This window comes from Betta splendens, chromosome 1, assembly GCF_900634795.4.
Source record: "Betta splendens chromosome 1, fBetSpl5.4, whole genome shotgun sequence".
Classification (NCBI taxonomy): Eukaryota; Metazoa; Chordata; class Actinopteri; order Anabantiformes; family Osphronemidae; genus Betta; species Betta splendens.
The window spans coordinates 2,044,623-2,066,190 of record NC_040881.3 but is presented as its reverse complement, the minus strand read 5'-3'; the positions used below and the strand labels follow the sequence as shown (position 1 = coordinate 2,066,190).

The following is a 21,568-nucleotide window of genomic DNA, read 5'->3' as shown; positions in this document are numbered from 1 at the left end:
GGGTTTTAGGGCGTTTTGAGAAAAGTTTGGGGAACTTTTCCCCTCTGTCATCAAGTTCCTGCTTGGAGATTAGTCTACTGAGTCTCATTAGGGTTGTGCACAAACACCAGGTAACAGAGTATCAGGTTGAATCTACCTGGGAGCGATGACTGTACCGCAGCCGAGGCCTCTGGGAAATCAAGGTGTAGGAGCCGCGTGCATCCAGGCGCTGCTCACACACACACACACACACACACACACTACTGTAAACACCGTCCCGCTGCGAACGTCCCCACTGAACAGGCCGAGCACCAGCCTTTCTCCATCCCTTCATTTATTTCCGCGCTGAGCTTCCAGCCAACTGGATTAAACCACAGGGGGAAGAAGGTGAGACGCGAATTACACAGCGTCATGTCAAGGTCGCTTCAACTCAACAGCTAAGTGCTTCCCAGAGAGTCTATTTTGCTATGAAAGCCTGTTTCCTATAAAACCCATCCAGCTTTACTGAGGCCTCTCATCGCTGTTAAGTGTATGTGAGAGTCAGCGTCACTATGTAAACTTCCCTCCGACTGTTGAACTCTGAACAGAAGCTGAGAAACCTTTGGTTCTTCGGTTCCTTAACCCTCAAGTCTGACTGACGGCTGGAAGGACGCCACTGTAGCTTCACAGAACCAGCTGCTGAGACTGAAACTGCTGAATGCTAAGGGAGCGTTAATAAAGTAAAAGCATAATAAAATCAACAACTAAGCCAATAGTTTACAAAGTGTAAATTAGGACGACTGGTGCATTAATAACCGACAGCACGCATGCAGCAGCTGCTCCGTGTTGAGCAGCAGTGAGGCGCAGGCTGCACCGGGGGAAATGTTCCTATTAACACAGTCGCTGTGGTTTGCTCTGCTCTGCTCCAGAGGCCGCTGCGTGTAGCCCTCACGCAGGAAACGGTCCCACGGACGAGAGTCCGCGATTAAACGGAGGGATCTGCTGAAACCACTGGCTCACTAAAACCGTGTTTCTCTGTTTTATTGTTATCTGAAGACTCAAAAGGTGCAGGATGGTTCAGGAGGCAGGTCTGAATCAGCTCGACCTTGTACCAGATGGTGTTTTCTGGGCAGACAGATGATGCGTCTCTGCAACAGGGGTGTCACCTTGTGTTTGTGTTCCCGCACAGCGTTTAGTATAAAACTGACTGCAGAGACTTCATCTCTACAACACGTCTGCACCGCGTCGGACCCGCTCTTCAGCCCAGTAACACTGTCTGAGGCTCCGTGCGACCCCATAATTACACACTGCATGTTCAGAACATGCAACAGCCTAAATAATTTGGTTAGAACGCACCACTTCCGATTTAGTGCTTGGTTCGAAAATGTCCGATTCCAGCTTACATGGTTCTTAGATTAGATGAAATGAAAGTTTAATGATCCCTGTTGGGAAATTGGGACACTGCAGTGGGAAAAGTAGACGGGGATGCAGCAAACTGACATCACGGTGGGTTCACGAAGCAAATAACAAATTGATGCGACGCACTGAATTTAACGTTGCAATTATCCCCATTACATGAAGGCGTCTCACCAGCTCACGTCAACAACACACTCGGCGTTTGTCAGTAATTGAATCTATCTGAATTAAGTGAAAAGCTGTAAAAGGAATAGTTCCTGAATTATCTGGGGACCGAGCTGAACGGAGGTAGACACTTAATTTGTAAGATAAGGCGAGACCTTTCTGCTGAGTTCCCATCGACAGCGTGACAGATGAAAATGCAGCATGTGCCGCTTCATGATGCCTGATGTGGTCTTAGCTGATGGGGGAACACCTTTGGGTCCAATTAGCGACTGGTCAACATGCAAAGGCTGATCTAAAAAGCAGCGCAGTGGAACTAATCCTCATCCAGCAGCTGTGAAGTCCAACGCAAACAGGTACTTTCCCGCGAAAGCGCAAATCGGTGAAAACTGCGATCAGATGGTTCAAGTAAAGGCCAATCATGTTTCACTCTTCACTGGCCGCGCTGCGAAAAGTGGGAATCACTTCTTGCTGTAAAGCATTCACGGAGCCAGACTAAGATCAGATAAATAAAGCACAGCCCGTGTTCTTCAGCTATTCAAAATGTAATTACCCACTCCTGTGTCTGCTCAGGTCTGCCTGCAGGCGACTATCTCTCTGAACGAGGCCAATGAATAGCCAATGAAATGTAGTTGTTGGAGTGTATGAGCTGAATAGAGCTGCGTATATGGACAGTGCACCAAGAGATTCCTCCAAAATCTGAAATAATTCTATGTGATACCTAATAAAACATCACTCAGAAGCTACAATAATGGACGTTAACAACCGGAGCACATGTGAATGATGTTTAACATGTTTACTGTTCACATTCTCTCACTTTCAAAATATTCATTTAAAAGCTTTAGGAAATTTCCTCTTCAAAAAATAAACTCAAAGAGAAAACACATGTGCCTGTGAGATACCAAATCCTGAGGGAACTCCAAAAACATCTTACCCCAGCAGAGAAAGCCGAAATCTGCATGACAAAGAGAAAGACGAATAGAACAAGTAAATACAAACAAGTCAAAAAGCTGACGCTACAATAATGAAATGTGCAACTACAAGGAGTGAAGTGAATTCAAATATGTGATGTGAAGAAGCCTTAAGGGAAAAATGAGAGCAGGAACAGTTGTGATTTACAAGCAAATGTAGATTCAACTTTTTTTGGCAAAGCATCTAAAATGGTCCAGTCAAAGTTTTCAAAGTTTGTGTCTACAGTAACATGCGCCAATGTGTAAGTCACATTTCTATTACAGAGTTAGTCTCTGGTTTAAAGAAACACTTGAAGTACTTTAAGTCCCTTAAGTTCCAAGTTCTTTCAAAATAATTATAATTTGAGTCAGTGAATGAAGCTTTCTCCTGTTTAAATGCCATGTGCTCCTAGCATGCATGCTAACTGCTAACATTAGCCAGGGTCACGTCCTCCACAGCCTCTGCTGGGTGTGATTAGTGATGAGGTTGGTGAAAGAACGTGACCACCGCTTTTTGGGAACCGTGTGTAAACTGCAGATGTTGAATGTGTCTTTTTGTGTGCGTCTTGCAGAAACATGACACAGCAGCCGAGCTGCAGCGGCTCTCAGGACGCGACAGACTTGAAACCGCCGCCGAGTCTCTGTCAGAGCGGCGCCTTCGCTGCTTTGTGACAGCAAAAGCCACCTTACGCTACATCATGGCTCCGGCGCCTGCGGCCTTTGATAAGCAGCGGCCTCCACTTGTGATTCCCACTAATGCACCGCTTCCACTTGAATTCTTAAGATCTGAGGTGGGAAAAGCGCAGTTGTACGGTGTCGCGCTGCAGGTGCCCTAAAACGCGTCCCCTCCGTCACTAACCCCGAATCGACCCCCTGCTGAGCGGAAGCAAACGCAAGCGAAGGTGGAGGATCCCTGGAAGTGATGATGATCTTCCTGCGCTGCCTGACGGGGGTCCTCCTTCTTTAAACGTCTCCTGGCGTGTGACGGGAGTCTGAGGATCCATTGGACCAAACAGCAAAGGAATGTTCTGCTTTGTGCTGTGACTGTAAAAGTTTTCCTCGCTCGCGCTCGCTTTGCTCAACCGCTGACACGCTTTGGCTGCTGCTTCAATAAGAATTGTTGGTAGGAAATTCCTGTTTGACTCCTTTATCAGACTCAGGAAACTTTTCCTCTGACTTGCTGCTTCTGTTGTCTCTGTAGGAAATGTACGAGTCGCTGCTTCGTACAGATCCAGTCACAAACACCAGCGCTGCTTCCACTGTGATGCTAATTCGTCTGAATTGTCCTCTTGGTGTTTCTTCCACTACTGTGCTGCCCTGCTGCGGTTTAGAGAAGGACGAATCGCAGCCACACGCGCTTGGCGGAGAGCGATTCATAGCCGTTAATCAGCTTTGAAGATTTTGGATTGTGAAATTTGCACAAAGAGATTTGGGGGATTTATCTAAGCAGAATATCAAATGTTTGCTTTGTAGCGTTTCGCTGCTTTCGTCTGCACTCGCGCTGAACTCAAGCTGCTCCTTTGACTTTGTTTCCGTATGGAATTACCAGCAGAATATTGGCTCCTGCTGCTTCTCCAGCGCTGTCGTCGCTAAGAGCGATACTTTGTGCTGTAAAACACTGTAGCATTCAACTAAACTCCTAATGCGGGACAGATGCGGCGTGAATCCAGCGAGAGGCTGGTGAGAAAGACCACGCGTTTGGTCTGAGAACGTGGGCGAGGCCAGAGAAGCTGCGAGAAGATGCACGAGGAGCTGCACGAAGAGCTGCACGAAGAGCTGCACGAGGAGCTGCACGAAGAGCTGCACGAGGAGCTGCACGAAGAGCTGCACGAGGAGCTGCACGAAGAGCTGCACGAGGAGCTGCACGAAGAGCTGCACGAGGAGCTGCACGAGGAGCTGCACGAAGAGCTGCACGAGGAGCTGCACGAGGAGCTGCACGAAGAGAACCAGACGTGAGGAAGCTGCTTCTTCAAGCCATGTTCTTCCACACGTCCTGTCTGAGTGTAACTGATCCACTGACATCTGCATTTTTCATTCACTTCAACCTGTTTTTTCCCTTATTTGTGGAACAAGTTTCCAGCAGCACAACAACATTAGAGGAGAAAAAACAGAGAAGGTGTTTGTGCCCCAGAGAGCGAAAAGTCCGGAAGCCAAACTTTCCTCCTTCAACACATCATCGACTCCCGACAGACTCCAGCGCCATCAGCACCGGTACGTTCCCCTCGCAGAGGAGGCTCCCGTCCTCCTGCAGGCGATACAGTGCAGCACAAAGCGAAGGGAACATTAGAGGCTCGGTTCCGTCTCCACCCTGAGCCGAGGTTTGCTTCTTCTGCAGTGGTTCAGCAGAATCTAAAAACGCAGCTGAAACCGCTTTGAAGCAGTGCATTTTCAGTAGATGAGGAAAACGCGGTCACTTAATGTTAACGCTTTTGTTCCATGTCTGGTTCTGTAGTTTGGGACAGACTGTGTAAAAGCTCCTACTTCCACCACTGATCTGAAGCCAAACACTCTCTGAGCTGCTTGGACTTGGATCATTTCTAACCAGGTCGACGCGATGAATATGTTGAACAGCTCACAGATTAAAATGAGTCGTAGTGTTTCCAAACGTAACACCATGAGAGGACGCGTCAGAGGCAGGTCGTCGAGGCCTGTTTCTAATAGGTTTCTGTGGGTGAACAGGTGTTTGTGTGTGGGTTCCTCCTGTTCCTGTGGCTCCTCCTGTTCCTGTGGTTCCTCCTGTTCCTCCTGTTCCTGTGGTTCCTCCTGTTCTTGTGGCTCCTCCTGTTCCTGTGGTTCCTCCTGTTCTTGTGGTTCCTCCTGTTCCTGTGGTTCCTCCTGTTCCTCCTGTTCCTGTGGTTCCTCCTGTTCTTGTGGCTCCTCCTGTTCCTGTGGTTCCTCCTGTTCTTGTGGTTCCTCCTGTTCCTGTGGTTCCTCCTGTTCCTCCTGTTCCTGTGGTTCCTCCTGTTCCTGTGGTTCCTGTCGCCCGTTCTCTGCTCGTGCAGAAGTTCTGCCTTGCGTTTTCTACCTCTGACACTGGCTGCTTCAGACATGCGCTGGGTTCTGTTGAGCGTATAATGCGGGCGGCGCCGGCTGAACCTCCGTCTCCGCCCCTCGGGCCATCGCTCTTCCTCACAACGCTATCGCGCCACGCTTTCTTTTTGCATTCGTCAAAAAGCAGCAGCCAAATGGTGCTTTTCTCCGTAACTTATCGCCGCCCGCCACCGTCTCCCATTTCACAATGGCACAAAATAAACATTTGGCCGGCGATAAGATTTGTCCTCCCTGTTGCTGACGTTATTGTTGGAGACAAGCGGCGGAGTTAACGTTCCGGAGCATCCGTCTCGCCTCTCACCGCTCGCTCGCTCGCTCACAGGGAGAGAGGGAGTGGAAGCGAGGCAGGTTCACACGGTCGTGGTCACAAAGAAGCACAGGCAGAGCTTTGTTCCGGGGCTCATATTCACCTGTATTTGCCTACATATATATTGATCTGACAGGAGTGAGGCGCTTTTTCCCGTTCTGTAAATCCAGATGAACTGATTGGCTGCTGCCTTCGCTCCCTTCCTGTCCCTCATCCTGCACATCTGCCTCGTCCCTCCTCCCGTTCCTCTGATTTCCTCCTCACACTTTCATTGTAGGTGAAACCGTTGAGGACCCAAATCCGCTCCTCACTCCTGCCCTCATCCAGCTCCTCTTGGAACGAGACCCACATTAACGTAGCAGCACACGCGGCGTGATGCGGTTTTAAGACGACTCTTTCTCCTCCATTCCCCAAAATAGGGCGTCGTCTTGGGAACATTTTGTTACAGAAACACTGTGGCTCATAAACATCCACACGATGACCTGAAAACATGGGAGGAAATGATTTGCTTTGGTTACGAGCTTCTAGACGGGTCTGACTCCAGCTTAATGCCGGTTCACCTGTTGCCCCACAGAAGATTTATGAATGAGATCTGGGGCCTGTGGGCATTAATAGACCTGTGCTTGCTGATAGTGTGTCGTATTTCAAAGCTGGAGAGGAGACGTGAGACGGGGGAGGAGAGGGCTAGCACTAAAAGAACATGAAATATTCAGCTTTGGATCCATTTAAAATCTTTTTAGGGATGTAGTTCTGCCCTGAAAGAACGGTGATGAGGATCAGGAAGGCATCAGATCAGCTCCACCCGCACCCAGAACCGAACCTGGACCGAGCCTGGTGTTCCGGCTGCACAGTGATGAATGACCACAATGATGCTGATTTAGGCGCCGGTGATGAAAATGGATATGATGTAATTCAATAAGAGCAGCGACACTGATGCAGCGGGTGAGTTAGAGTTCAAATCAGCCTCTGCAAGCGTTCGAACGTTTTCATCGTTGGGCACAAATGTCTGAGCTTCTCTGAGCTTTGACATTAGTACATGTCAGCATGTGCTGGAGTTCAGGTCTGAAATCACTAAAAGGATAAACTTGAGGAAGAAGCTGATTAAATGACTGATCTCAGCTACATTAAATACTCAAACCACTATGAATGAATAAGCTGATTAAAACCCAGCACCTGGAAACATTCAAGTCTCAGGAATCAGACTGACGTCAGATGGAGTTCGTTCCATCAGGAAACAGCCTCTACGTTTGATTGATGCTCATTAACCGATCCAGCACTGACTGGACACGACTGGGGGAACTGGTATTCAGCCACAGCCAGGAGAGTCTGATTATTAGTCAGGATGTGACGCCTGTACCTGATCACACCAGGCTGGAAAAACGCAGCCACTGCTGATTGGAAGCTGCAGTTTGAACGGGACACTTCAGTGAAGTGTCTGTCGTGTGAAGCCTCCTCTCTCGCAGCAGCTGCGGACTCACTGACTCACGCCCTGATGCACCCTGCTGAGCACCTGCGGAGTCACGCCGGCGCCTGTGCTGCTGCTCGGACCGCTCGGGCCCGCATCACCCGGAGCGGCGGACGTGCGCGTGAGCGGCGGACCTGCGCGTGAGCGTCAGCGCGCACGGAGAGGCGATAAATCAGGCTGCTGGAAAGCGCTGGTGTCGGGCGCCATCTCTCTCTCACGTCCCATCGTTTCCCACCTCCCTCTCGTCTCTTTTCTGTTTTCTCACTCCGCTCAGTGAGGATAAAGCGGCTCCCTCTCCCTCCTTCGACCCCAGCGACGCCACGTTCATCCGAGCAGCCACTTTGAAATGGGAAATTGATCCATTCTGCTCAGACACGTGCGCGCACGCATATTTGTACACGCTCGTCCCTCTCGCTTCACAAGTAAACACGCACTCGGGGACGATCAAAGGGACACGCGCGCGCGCGTACACACCCATGCAGAGATCGCCTCCGCGCACACAAGCAGCTGCTGCCTCCTCCGTGTTCGGCGGCACCTCCCCGCTTCAGGCGCAACAGCCGCGGGATCCGGTGACGCCGGCTGCGGCTGCGGACCGGAGCAGCCTCCGGATCAGCCCCGCACGCGCACGCGCACCCGCTCAACAGCTGTCCCGACCGGGCCAGTGCAAGACGGCGCATGCTTTGATCATTTATGACGGACGGAGTCAGAGTCTCCCCACACTTCATCCTCCCCCTCAGCCCACTCTCCGTCTTCATATTTCACGAGAGAAGCGGACGCTCCTGATCAGGACAAACCATCGGGGCAGCGGCTGTGCGCGAGCACGCGCGTTCCCAAAGCCTCCTGCGACGTGGCAGCACGTGAGAGGGGCGCACACCGTGGATCCCACGAGTGCGGAGCCCCCCGCCTCACACCCACCCCTCACACCCCCAGTCACCCACTCATCCCACTCATCACAGCTCAGACACCGCACCGCACCGCACGGCGCGGCTGGACTCTTACCTCGGTCGCAGTCTCGGTCGGCGGCAGGAAGCAGCGCGGCTTTAGGGTCAGTGGCACAGAGAGAGAACGCGAGAGTATTATCCCTGGACAGCGGCGCAGGTCTCTGCGTTCCAGCGGAGAGAGAGCGTGTACGCGAGTGGAGGGATGAGAGGCAGAGGCGGGCGAGGGGAGAGAGAGAGAGAGGGAGGGAGCGAGCGAGGGAGAGAGAGAGAGAGAGAGAGGGAGCGAGAGAGAGAGAGAGAGCGAGAGAGAGAGAGGGAGCGAGGTAGAGAGAGAGAGAGAGAGAGATAGAGAGAGAGCGAGAGAGAGAGAGAGGGAGCGAGCGAGGGAGAGAGAGAGAGAGAGAGAGAGAGAGAGGTAGAGAGAGAGAGAGGGAGGGAGCGAGAGAGAGAGAGAGAAAGAGAGAGAGAGAGAGAGAGAGCGAGAGAGAGAGAGAGGCGGCTCAGCCTGACAGGGTGAGAGTGAAGCGGGTTAACAGCCGCTCCCGATTCACGTCTCGCACGAACGTGGACTGAAAAGCGGCTGGTTGCGTTTCACCTGACGACGGAGCGCAGCTTTAAAACGTCCGCTGTGAATCCTTTAAAAGTCAAAGCGTCCCGCGTGTAAATACCACAGCGACGCTCCCCGCAGAGTTGCTGGTGAAGTTGCGTTCATGGTGATTAGACGGTCACGGCTCCTGTCCCCGTTGAATTCATATGCGCTCCCTTTGAAGTCCTCACAGGAAGCCGCGGCGGCAGATTCTAAGCCGCTGTAATTAGACGGATGAGCGCGGTGATCGTTATTGGCTGCGCCCCGTGGCACCGACAATAATGTCTCCAGAGGCGAAGACTGCATAATGTTTGGCCTCAGACAGCGCGTGTTGGGCTTCCAGCGTAAACTGGGAGGCCACGAGCGCGTCTCAATCTCCTTCCATCACTCGTGCAATTTACTGGCTCCGCGTGCGGCGGCGCGCAGCTGCTTCCTACGCCGGGCACGTAGCACGCGCTCTCCCGTGCTGAAGGGGCAGGGAAGAAGATGGGGGGGGGGGCATCCAGCTGTGCAGCTGACGTCACTGCCAGTCAGAGGCACCGCTCCGCTCCGTGACTCTTGTCCAGATGTGCTGAGGATCCGCTGCTGCCTGGTTCAGCGGCTGGTTTGATGGGATGAGGAGACGGATCTGCCTGATCACAGATTTCCCTCGTGTCCTGCTCCATGAACGTCTAACAACATCTAACAACACAACAACCCTGCGTCAGCTGTGAAATCACACATATATCGTGGTTTCAGTCGCACTAGAGGAGAAGAGGCAGCTTTGACTTATGAGTGGGGGCTTTTTTAACCCTCCTCTGCATCAGTTTGTGCGTGTGTGTGTGTGTGTGTGCGCGTGCGTGCGTGTGTGTGTGTGTGCGTGCGTGCGTGCGTGCGTGTGTGTGTCTCTGCATCTGTACAGGTCACTTTTAGGAAGCGTTTGGAGGCTGCAGCCTGTTTTTGATCCCTCTGATCCTTCAAAGTGCTTTGGTTGATTAAAAGTCGCATGTTATTTTTTTACATTAGTGCCACCTGTGCTGTAACTAACATGAGTCCAGCATAAAAAAGAGTTACTTTGCGCCAATATTGTAAAATCCGACACGAGCAGAGATAAATCTGGGTCGGGTTTTATTTCCGAGCCAGGATCCAAAACATCAAACATCCACCCTCTGTCCCACGAGGCTGGACGTTGTGTTGATCAGGTTGTTTATGAACCCTGACAGCTTCAGACACGTCTCCCTCACCAATCCCACTCTCCCCACTGACACGTGTGCTTAATTGTTCCTGGCAGGAAGTTGGTCGACCTGAAGCTGTGGTTTCACTTCTCTGCTGCTCTGAAGCGCCGGCTTCTTCATGTGTTCCTAACTGGTTGAGTCATCGGCCCAGATGTGAGAAGCCTCGGCCCTTACGTAACTCCAGCCTCGCGTAATTAAGGGTTATCAACACAAATGCTGCAGCTGCTGAGGTACATGTTTTAGAACAAACTGAGAATCAGCACAAATTAAATGCCATGAACATTATGTCTTGTCTGCAAATGAGTACGACACGAGGAAGAGGAAGGAGCTTGATGAGAGGAAGACGATATCTGAGGAACGTTAGAGCGGACGGAACGAGTGGAGTCGGTTCTGTCACCTCCTCCACCAGGTAGAACTCAACGCCGCTCCCTGTTTGGACCCGTCTGTGATGAGCCGTCTCTAATTGTGGTGCATTGGTTTGCTTTGTGAGTGGCGTTTGATGGCTGCTGATGAATGAGCGCTGCGAGGAGCGGACGGGTTCCGTGAGTCGGCCCAAAAGATGATATCGCGTTTACGTCCCATAATCAGCCGCACGAATGAGGAAAACAGGTACATTTATTCACTGAAACACGATTCAATCAGATCAATAATGTGTTTTTTTGTAATTGTAACCACAATAATGTGGTTCAAACAAGCGCGACTGTAAATGTCCTGAGGTGCAGCTGATCCTGAGTCAGTGTCCAGTGATCTGTATGATCTGCTGTATTTGACCCTTGAAGCTTCAGACTCGTGTTTTAAAGCGTCCAGATGATGAGCACCTGCTCTTATTGACTGAATACGTCCTGCATGCAGGTTTCCCACAGTGCGTTTGTCCTGTTCAAACATTCTTCTGTCCATCAGTTGAACTTTAAGCTTGGGCCCAGTCGGCTCCGTCTTCTCGCTCACGTCGCTCATCTCACCTGATAAGAGCTGAGCGCATGAGGCCCACGTACATTCATCTGCAGTGTTCTGGGCCCGTTGGTCACTCAGACTCAGCTTTAATGTGATAAACAGGAGGAGCCTGTTGTGGCTGAGCTGCTGGATCAACACACTGAACCTGCCTCCAGCTGAGCCACAGTCCATTGTTTAACCTCAAAACCACTGAAATTAATATCACACATATATTTGTTTTATTTACGCAAAGTTGAAATCAAGTAGTTCGGAACTAAAGACATTTTACCTACGAGCGGTGGATCATTGATGGATCACTGATGGATCACTGATGGATCACTGATGTGTTCGTATTCACGCAGGCTTCATATTCATCAATCCCATGAAGTGGTGTTTGAGCTCAGACCTGCAGGATCATTTGACAGCTGTTGAACATCTGGACTCACTCTGACTCTTTGGAGTCGGAGCCGTCCTGGTAATAAATGACAGACGGGCTGTGAACAAGCAGACTCTGGTCCCGGGCTCCTTCTTTGATCTGAACCATCGCATCACACAGTCCACATGTTCATCCCCTTTGTGAGCGTTCACGCTCACGATTGGCAGTAAAAAGATCACAAACGGCGGCTGGGTTTATTACAAGGCGACCAGGTGAGTTACTTTCATTCTCTCTAATCCCATGAAATGATTTTTTACGGCTGTTTAACAATGTGAAAGACGCGGCAATAGAGAAAACAGCCACACAACTGGAAATGAATTCATTATGTTCCTCTGCCGTGAAATTGAGGGAAAGCAAAACGGCCGAGCAACAATATTTTGAGGGGATAAAAATACAATATGTGCTATTTGTCTGACATGATCTCTAAATAGAGACTGCTTGCAGCTTTAATCGCTCTCCTCTTTGTTCTGCCGTGGGTTTGTTAATTAGAGGCTGAATGAAGCCAGCGCCTGGTACTGATCCATAACCGCCTGGGTTCGATCGCTGGACCGTCCTGTGGGCTCCTGCTCTCACATCCACAGCTCACTGTGGGGCCCAATGCATCAGAACCTTCAGCCCCACGTGTTTGACCTTTGCCCTCTGAGTGAGTGAGTCACGACGGGGCGCTCAGATTCAGGTGAGACCATGCGTTGACCTTTGCTCCCAGGTGAACGACTGCTTGAAGCTCCGCGAGGGTGTGATTTATGCTGCCTCGTCTTCCTCGTTGGTGTCTGGGCCACTTCATTATTCAGTTTGTGACGCGAGGTGAAAACATGCGAACCTTTGCATGTTTGTGCATTTGTAATGTGATGAACGTATTGATTATTAGATGACTTCAGCGCCGCAGATCAGTGACTGACAGCCGGCGGCCGAAGCGGCGTCCTTGGACGAGACGCTGGACGTGTGTTAATCTGCAGACGTTCTACACACACACACACACACACACACGCACGCACGCGCACACACACACACACACACACACACACGCACGCACGCGCACACACACACACGCACGCGCACACACACACACACACACACACGCACGCGCACACACACACACACACACACACACACACACACACACACAATCCTTGGGGACATATGTGCTGAAGCCCGAGCTGCAATGTATCACAATCTCACTATATAAACATCTCGTCCCACACAAATTATGCAGCATCCCCTTGAGCCAAAGACCAACCAGATCCATCATCCTGTTCCCAGTTTTATTCAAATCAGACGGAGGATGAGCGAGCGCGGCTCTTAATCAGGCTGAAATGGAAAACCTGAAGACGCCGCAACGCTGTGATTTCCCGGGTTTAACGGCATCGGACCAGCGGTGTCAGCGGCAGCAGGTCAAACACCAATCTGCCTCAGACGCCTCTTTCTCTTCATATTATTCTCTTCATGCCGTCCCTCTTTATTCTGGCCTTTCCACGTTAATGCATTAATCAGACTTCCTGTGACTCGGTTTCATCCTCACTGCTTTTATGCAAACAGAGATCTGAGGAATAGTGCAGGATTAAGGGACGGCAGCGACCTCGTTAATCTTTCTTGCTTTTCTATCGTTGCGGTTTCTAGACCAGAATGGTTTTTTTTATGTTTTAAGGGTACGAATGCTGTAAATATGTCGTGTTCTGTGTCTGTGTGTTTCAGGGGCTTTAAGGCAGGCGTCAGTGAGGACCTGAGCTCCTCCCTGAGCTTCACCGACCGCGTCGTCACCGCCGTCCTCTCCTGCAGGAGCTCATCCATCATTTTGCTTCTTCTCTTTAGGTGCATCTTAAATATGACCGGGACGTGTAACTTCCCAGAAGTGGAGCTGCACTGTTTCAGATGAGCCCAGTGGAGGTTCGACCCGAGGCGTCGGCTGCTGAAGCAGCGCGCTCTGACCTCCAGCGCCAGCGGCGCCGGTGCCGCTCACGTCCTTCCTCTGTGTGAGCGAGGGGACTGTTCAGACGCCCAAGTCGAGGCTTCGCTGCCTCGTCTCACACTCAGGACCCACGGAGAGCGGCTGAAACTCAAAGCTGCGGAGGAAACTGTGAGGCTGTGAAAACAAGTCAACTGTCTGACACATGGCAGCGTCGTCACAACCAGAGACTAAACTGAACTCAGTTTGGAGAATATTCACACTTTTTTGTCAGGCTGAAAGTTGTGATGAAGTTCATCCTGTTTGTTAAAGTCGACCTGTGTTTAGAGGAGCACAGACTTGTTGCTGTGTTTTGCACTAATGTGATTTTTACATGAACCAACCCACTGAAGTGGCTGAAGCAGTGCGACTGTGCCTGACCTGTGCAGCAGGATGCAGCCTCAGCAAAGTGTCCCTGGATGAAGAGAGGTTTTAAGAGGACAGGATGTGTGTCAGGGAGATGGATGGCAGCGTTAGGTGAGTGGGACACGGAGACGGTTGGGAGTGCACCTTATTGACTGCGCTGCAAATAGACAGCTGGAGAAATGAACTGGACCCGGCCGCTATTGAATAGAGCTCAGTGGTCTGCATCACTACTGGGGATTAACACATGCACACACACACACACACATAGACACACACACACGCACACACACACAGACATGCACACACACACACATACACACACACACATACACACACACATGCACGCGTACATAGACACACACACATGCACGCGCACATAGACACACACACACACACACACACACATGCACACACACACACACACACACATGCAGTTAAATGTTTACCCAACTGTCTGTGTTCTCGACTCTAATTGATGAGAAGACAATTAGAGTTTGATATTATACATTAGTGTGTGACAGTGTCGTTTAACATGGTTTGGCTTCGGCTGTGTTTGAGCTGTGAGCTTGTTCTGAACATGATGCTGCCGATAAACATGAACGTCCTGCGATGATGTTGATGCTGATGCTGTTCACCTCAACAACAACATGAAAGTGTGAGGTGGGAATCCTGAATCGGGAGCAAATGACGAGCAGCTCAGTTTGTTTGAGGGGTTTCACTTTTACATTCTGTTCAAAGGAGCTGAGCCTTAAAACCCTGTAAAAACCCATTGAGGCTTCGAGCCTCGTTCCCCGATGAAAAATGCTGAAGATACAGATCCAAAGCAGAGCCCAGAGTCTAACACACAGTCGACTACAGATCACTCCATTCCCTGCTCACCGGCCTGAAATCCCCCTCACACAACAGCAGCACAGATAATTCTCTTATTTTGCCCGATTTGTGTCTGAAAGATCTAGAGACGATGTGAGCGGTCGCGCTGGGGAAAGTAAGTGGGAGGCACTCAAGTGTTTTCACAAAACTCTTAACTCAGCGAGAGGTTCAGGCAGTGAGTCAAGAGGAGGGAGTCGTTCGGCCTCCAGACGAAGCGATGCTGCGAAGCAAGCGGCTGGAGCAGATGAGACGACCTGGACCCAAACAGTCCTGCAGTGAAGAGCTTTGGAGGTGGAGGTTGTGTCTGACGGGAGCAAACACAGGAGCAACACAGGCTCCGCTCCCATTCATATGCAGCCGAAACAGGCGCCGTGTCAAGAAATGAGCAAAAACCTGGTCACAACCTCCAGTAAGACCTTGTTATTTCAGCACCAATCGGCGTGAAATGAGAGAAACCGTTTGAGCCCAAACGCAGCCTGAGGTTGTCGGAGTCGTCAAGCGTCAACACACGTTCATGAGGTAAATTAAAAACGCTGTCTCGTCATTAATGCTGAGGAACCGATGAACGGAAGCTCTGCGACCCTCGATTCAGTGGTTTGTGAAAATACACAACTCAGGTTTAACTGAGTTGGAGAATAATCCTCCAGCTGCTTGGTTCCCACAGGTGATGATGATGATGATGATGATGATGATGATGATGATGATGATGATGATGATGATGATGATGATGATGATGATGATGACGATGACGATGATGATGATGATGATGATAGCAGAAGCATTAGACACAGTTTAACCCACAAAGCGTCGAGCCCAGTGGCGGAGCCGCGGCGCTAGCGTTCACGGTGGCTAACGGTAAAACAGGCATCAGGTTCAAGTCGTTTGTTCTGACGTGTGACGTGCGCTCATGAACTCCCTCCGCCGGCTTCACGCTGCTCATTAGTTTGAATATCTCTCCACTTAGAGGAAAAGGCGAATGCGCTGTGGGCTCAGATCAATATGAGCTTCCCTTTAATGTCCCAAACAGCAAGATGGCGAAGGCAAAGTGATAGAACAGCCTCGTCCTTAATCGTCCAGCAATCGATGCATTATCCTGATTGTGTTTTGTCTTTCATGCTCTGAGTGAAATCATTAAGCTTCTGAAGCAATTTAACAGGGTGACAGTAACAAAGGACTCGTGCTGCAGACGCCCAACACTCGATCCATCACACGGTTCTCCTCATCGCGTCGCATGATCCGAGTGCAGCCCGGTCACGTCCCACATGATAATGAGAGCCTGCGATTATTAATCCAACTGGTGTTTGAGATCTTTTCAAGGACAAGCTGATCATTTTTTCATTCGTGGAAGTGGAAGTGTTTCAGAGTCTTCTGGTGTTTTAAGCTGCTGGTTCCGTCAGCGCCATGCGTTCACAACCACGGCTCCACAAGGAGGAACCGCTTTGTACATAATGAGGGTGAGCCCCTGCGCCTCCTCAGCTGAAGTGACTGAGTGAGGCTCATGTGACTGTGGACCGTGGGTTCAAGGCTCCTCGCGGTCCGTGAACCTGCTGCTGTGAGTGGCGGCTGCCAGACGCCATTGATGCATGATAATTGGCTCGTGTGTTCGCTCCAGAGGTGCCTCGCTCCCCTGAGCTGTCATTTGCCTCCCGACGACTCCGTGTGACACCTATTTTGTGAACAGCGTGATCATTACTGAGCAAACAAACAGGCGCCCGTTAGGACGTGTTAATCACATGCAGCCGGTGCTGTTTTTCCGTTTTCGGTTTTATTCAGCAGTCGGAGCGACGGTCGAGCGGCAGATCAGCGGAGGCGCCGCTGCTTTGGCAGGAAACACACGCATTTCTATTCGCTTCTTAAACTTGTTTTCCCCTTTGGTTTCCATCGGTGCATCAGTCTAATTCACTTACTGGCTGCTCCATTATCCGATCAGGGAGGGGCAGAGGCTGGTGGTCACTCACCTCCTGACTGAGGACTGGGAGTTTCCCCTCGTGGTGCGTGGTGGGAAGTGACGTGCGGTCAGGGAGGCGTGGCCTCACCAGACAGAGGATCCAGGGAGGCGTGGCCTCACCTGACAGTAGCAAAAAAAATAAAAATTCACTTCTGTCCATTGATCTGTGTTATACAGGTTACAATTATTTTCTATAATTTCAATTATCTTAACATTTTTTGGAGTAAAAATCGCTGAATCTGTGGATTTCCTGACCTAATATGGAAACCGGAAGTGAGGCGTCAGCGAGGGGAGCCTCAGCCCGATGCTGAAACTGTCAGTAAATGGGCTGATACAAGGCGTAATCCCTTCTGTTTCACATTTTGTCTCCAGTATAATAATGTTGGCAGCCATCAGACAAATTTATTCTACACCATGACTTTGTACAACCTGCCTAATGTGTTTATCGATATTTTTGTGACATAATCACTTTTGTGATCGCGCTGAAACCGAGAGAAAACTCGTGGGGAGAGGCTGGACAGGTCTGTGCCTCATCCAGAAGGGGGCACTGCTTCCACCCTTTAACGCAGGGTGTCCCCACAAATGGGTTTTACTTTTATAAAAAGACTTACTGAATGACACTAAGTGAAACAATTCAAGTGCTTGAGTAGTGAATTTGAACCTTGAGTGAAGTATTCTATTCCTAATGAAGAGCAAACCTGTAAAACTGATTAAGGCAGGAATTTAAGTTTTTAAACACAAAATAGAACTTGACCGACTGTCAAAATTGAACATTTACACCTCTCTATACTTTAGAATGAATTGTTGAAAATACATGGAGGCTACAGGTCAGGTGTCTTACTGCTATAAAAGATATGTTCCTTCGAGACCTAATATTTTCCTTTAGGGGAGATAAGAATGATGATAAAATGGGGAATATAGTAATGCCAGTATTAATATGCATTCTGACAATTAAATAGTGAAAAATACACACCTTTAAGGTATTATGATTGTAAAATGTGCCTCTCCAGCCATGAACCTCACCGCACGCTGGCTGCTGGCTCTGCACCCAGGCATCACCTGCCTGCAGGTGGATGCCGGCTCTGGGCTTCAGCCTCCCAGGTAATAACACTGTGCTGACGCGGGTCCGTCGTGCGATGTGTTATTGCTCCAACGTGGCCTAGAGCTGCTGCATCAGTCGCTAAGACGTTTATTTTAATAATACAACAGACACATCGTATGAGGGCTGTAATTGTTGCTGTAGGTTTTAGACTCATTAGACGGTCCAGATCAACACACTGGAACTGAGAGCCAAACTCCTGTCAGCAGCCTTTGTTTCCAGTACATGCACCAGTTGTGTGTTCCAGAGGGGACTGGTTCCCCTCAGCTGTGATGCCCTGTTCTTTTACATCAGCCAGGCTGCAGCCTGGAGGCCTCGGTCCTATCACGCTTGTCTGCGGCTCCTCCGGCAGCTTGTCTCTCCCTGTGTGATTGATGACCTCAGACTTTTCTTATCACTCTGCTCTCAGCGCACACGGGAGGTAATACACCGCCTCAGAGATGTTCGGCTGCTGGATTTATTTTGTTTGTACAATCACATTTTTCGGTTCTCCTTCCACGGATGCTGCAGCTCCGCGGACTCCTTGGCATCCAGTCCACATTCTTCTGAAGCGCAAGCCCTCCAGCTCTGCAGCATAAACTGTAATATTTTTCTGCTTTCCAGCTGTAATATTGAATTTCTTCAGCCCTATTTGACATTGTCTTTGAAGCGTTTCTTTGGTCCACCTGTGGCTCGCTCACCTTCTGTCCTCTGGGGCTCTGAGCGCGTTCAGAGAGAGGCCTGAGACTGACGTAGGGGCAACACGGCCTGTCAATCACAGCAGGGCTGCATAACAAAGGCGGCCTCCTACACACACACACACACACACACGCGCACACACACACACACATGCATGCACGCACACACACACACGCATGCATGTACGCACACACACACACACACACACACACACACACACACACACACACACACACACACATATGCATGTACGCACACACACACACACACTCACACACGCATGCATGTACGCACACACACACACACACACACACACACACGCATGCAAGTACGCACACACACACACACACACACACGCACATGCATACATACACACAAGCAAGCAAACAAACAAACACACACACACACACACACACACACACACACACATGCATACATACACACAAGCAAGCAAACAAACAAACACACACACACACAGCCGCTGCTCTCTGGCGTCCTCGCTGTCATCATCCAGTTACAAACTCACCAGGCCATGAATCAGCCAATCAGCACTGACCAGGGACTGTCCAAATATTACTCCGCTTGTGCTGACACAAAATAAGTAGTGGAAAAAACCTGTCAGCAGTCGTCCAATAAACTTTTTATGGTCTTGGCAAAGAGAACATTAGAAATAATGTAATGCAGCAGCAGAAGCTGAACTTTATTTGATCTAATGTTCCCTGGTTCGAAACACAAAACCTTTGTATTTTCAGAGCTGATGTGGTAAAGGTTTGTGCAGCTGCAAACGCTGGTTAAATACTGTAACATGTAACAGGAAGTCCAAACATGGTCAGCGGTAAAAGGAAGAACAGGCAGCACACGCTGCGCTTAGAGGTGAGTCACAGGATGAGACGCTGCAGCTTCCTCTGGGGACAGAACAGGTCCAGCAGCACCGCTCCACTTCTGAAGGAGCCGCCAACGCTGCAGGCGTGCGCCCGGATCAGCCGAGCACCGTCCACTGGGACCCGGCACTGAGCGGCTGCCATCGCAGGGCCGGCGCCCACATCACCAGAACCCGGACTGAAGACGTGCTGACAGAGCAGAGCAGCCTCATCCACAGACAGTGTGTGTGCTCACAGACTGTAGTGCTGCAGCAGACACACACCTGGGAGGGTCCCACTGCCCGTCACCACCCCCAACCCCAAAAGGAGCTGCTGGACAGAACCACGGAGAAGGTCCGGATCCACAGACACAGATGCTATGCACAATATGAGAACCATGAGACAGTGAGACACAAACACGAGGCAAAGAGGTTTACGGCAGCGCAGTCAAACCTGTCAGTCATGGCCAAGGGCTCAAAGGTCCCTGAAGACCAGAGAGAGGAGGCCTGTGGGCCCGTCTGAGGTCCTGGAGTGTCCCAGAACCCACAGAACCCAGCAGACATGTATGAACCTGCAGAAAACAGCCTTCCATCATCTGCACGTGTCACCACTGTGTGGTTCTGTGTTCTATGTTTGCTTTCCTTCATGCGCTGATAGAATCCACAGTAGCTCGGTCCCGTTCCTGGTTCTGTGAGCGTAGAACGGTCCTGCTCAGGTCTCTGCTGTGGAGCATCACCTTCTGACTGACGGGTGGAGGGGGGCGTTCCGTCCATCCTTCCTATTCCTTCTGCCCTTTTTAAAACTAGACAAACTGTGTTGGCACCAGCTCCAGAAAGCGTTCAAGCTGAACGCTAGAAAGAGCCACTAATAAGACGCGGGAGGTGAATGATTACAGCAGCGCCAGCAGCCGCTGGATGCGACGGTCGCCTTTTAAAATCCTAGAATTGTCTTATTATTATTAATACACTCACATGAGCCGGCGTCAGTTTTACAAAGAGCTGGTTTCGCCCCCTTTGCTTCTGACTGGACTGATCGTACAGTGTGAGGGAAGCAGGGCTGCGCTCCCTGTCTGTCGAATCGGATGCGTTCAGGCTGAAGCTCCAATATATGAATTCACTCTTCCTTCCTCAAATCGCTTCGCTGAGTTGGTCTCTACTGCACGTAATGAGGACAGGGATCTTTGAGGTGCAGGACTGAGAACCTCTGCTTCACTGTGCACCGCAGTAGATCCTCACGGTGGATGAAGTCACAGGGAAACGCAGGCCCATTATCTTAGACTGCAAACAAACAAAGCCTGAGTCAAGGACAGGAAATTTCCCACCATTGAGCAATCAAACCGCTAATAGAAGTGATGAAATATATGGAAACAACACAGCAAGCCGCTGCCTTTGACATTTCCACTAGTGGGAACTTCAAAGATGACGGAGAGTAAAGAGGTGTTATCCAGCCTTGAAAGGGTGAGGTGGAAGATCAGGGAGCATGAAGCAGGAGGGAAGGAGAGAGCGTTGATGTCTAATTAAGTGGAAGTGGGATAAAAAGAAAAGGAGGCAGTGACAAAGAGGGAGACGGCCCAGCGGTAGAGGGAGGAGGAGGAGGAGAAGGAGGAGGAGGAGGAGGAGGAAGAAGAGGAGGAAGAGGAAGAGGAGGAGGAGGAGGAGAAAGAGGAGGAGGAGGAAGAAGAAGAGGAGGAAGGAGGAAGAGGAGGAGAAAGAGGAGGAAAGAGGAGGAGAAAGAGGAGGAGAAAGAGGAAGAAAGAGTAGGAGGAGGAGGAGGAAGAGCAGGAGGAAGAGGAAGAGGAGGAGGAGCAGATTGTGAGAGTGTGTCAGTGGAGCAGCCAGTGGAGCCTGTGGGGAGAAGCTGCATCTGCCTCCTCAGGCAAAACAGAGAGTGCAAACAAAACACAGCGAGCGGAACGTGTAGAAGCTCAAGGCTTCAGCATCTCACACACAGACCTGCACTCACACCTGTAGACGCAGCACGAGACCTGGAAGAACGGGGGAAGTCCTGCACTTCACTGGGTCAGTGCAGATTCCTGAGCGTTAGGGGGGTGGGGGAGGGAGAAAGGAGGGGAGGGGGAGACAGCGGGGGAGGAGGAAGACGGAGGGAGGTCAAATGTTACAAATCTGCACAGATAACGTGACATCTTCAATCATCTTCATGAGTCCTGGATTTTCAGTCTCATGTTGGTTTTACGTCTTGGAAGGAGCTGTTTTAGGACGTCTGCAGGAACCTGCTGTGGTTCCATCTGCAGACTTCACCAAACGCTGCAGTCACGTGTTCTAAGACTGTTTAACAGGAGAACGTCTCCTTTTCATAAACGGAGCCTGAGAAGAAGCAGGTTTGTTTTCAGCCTTGATTCTAAATGCGGCCTGAGGTCCTGTATTGTTTG

At 50.4% G+C, this 21,568-nt stretch overlaps 1 protein-coding gene and 1 long non-coding RNA gene across 4 annotated transcripts in view; one reads left to right on the top strand and one right to left on the bottom strand.

Moving 5' to 3' along the window:
* Positions 1–8,495, bottom strand: part of LOC114861057 (protein phosphatase 1 regulatory subunit 29-like) — a 134,802-nt gene extending 126,307 nt beyond the window's left edge. For all 3 annotated transcript variants that reach the window (XM_029160046.3, XM_029160054.3, XM_055506773.1), the window contains exon 1: positions 8,309–8,495. The gene's annotated coding sequence lies outside the window, so the exon portion shown is untranslated. The remainder of the gene's footprint in view (positions 1–8,308) is intronic.
* Positions 8,496–9,271: 776 nt separating this feature from the next.
* On the top strand, positions 9,272–17,485 carry LOC114861457 (uncharacterized). The gene is made up of 4 exons (XR_003786802.3): positions 9,272–10,459; positions 10,541–10,659; positions 11,343–11,628; positions 11,906–17,485. It is a non-coding gene; the product is annotated as an uncharacterized LOC114861457 (long non-coding RNA).
* The last annotated feature ends 4,083 nt before the right edge of the window (positions 17,486–21,568 follow it).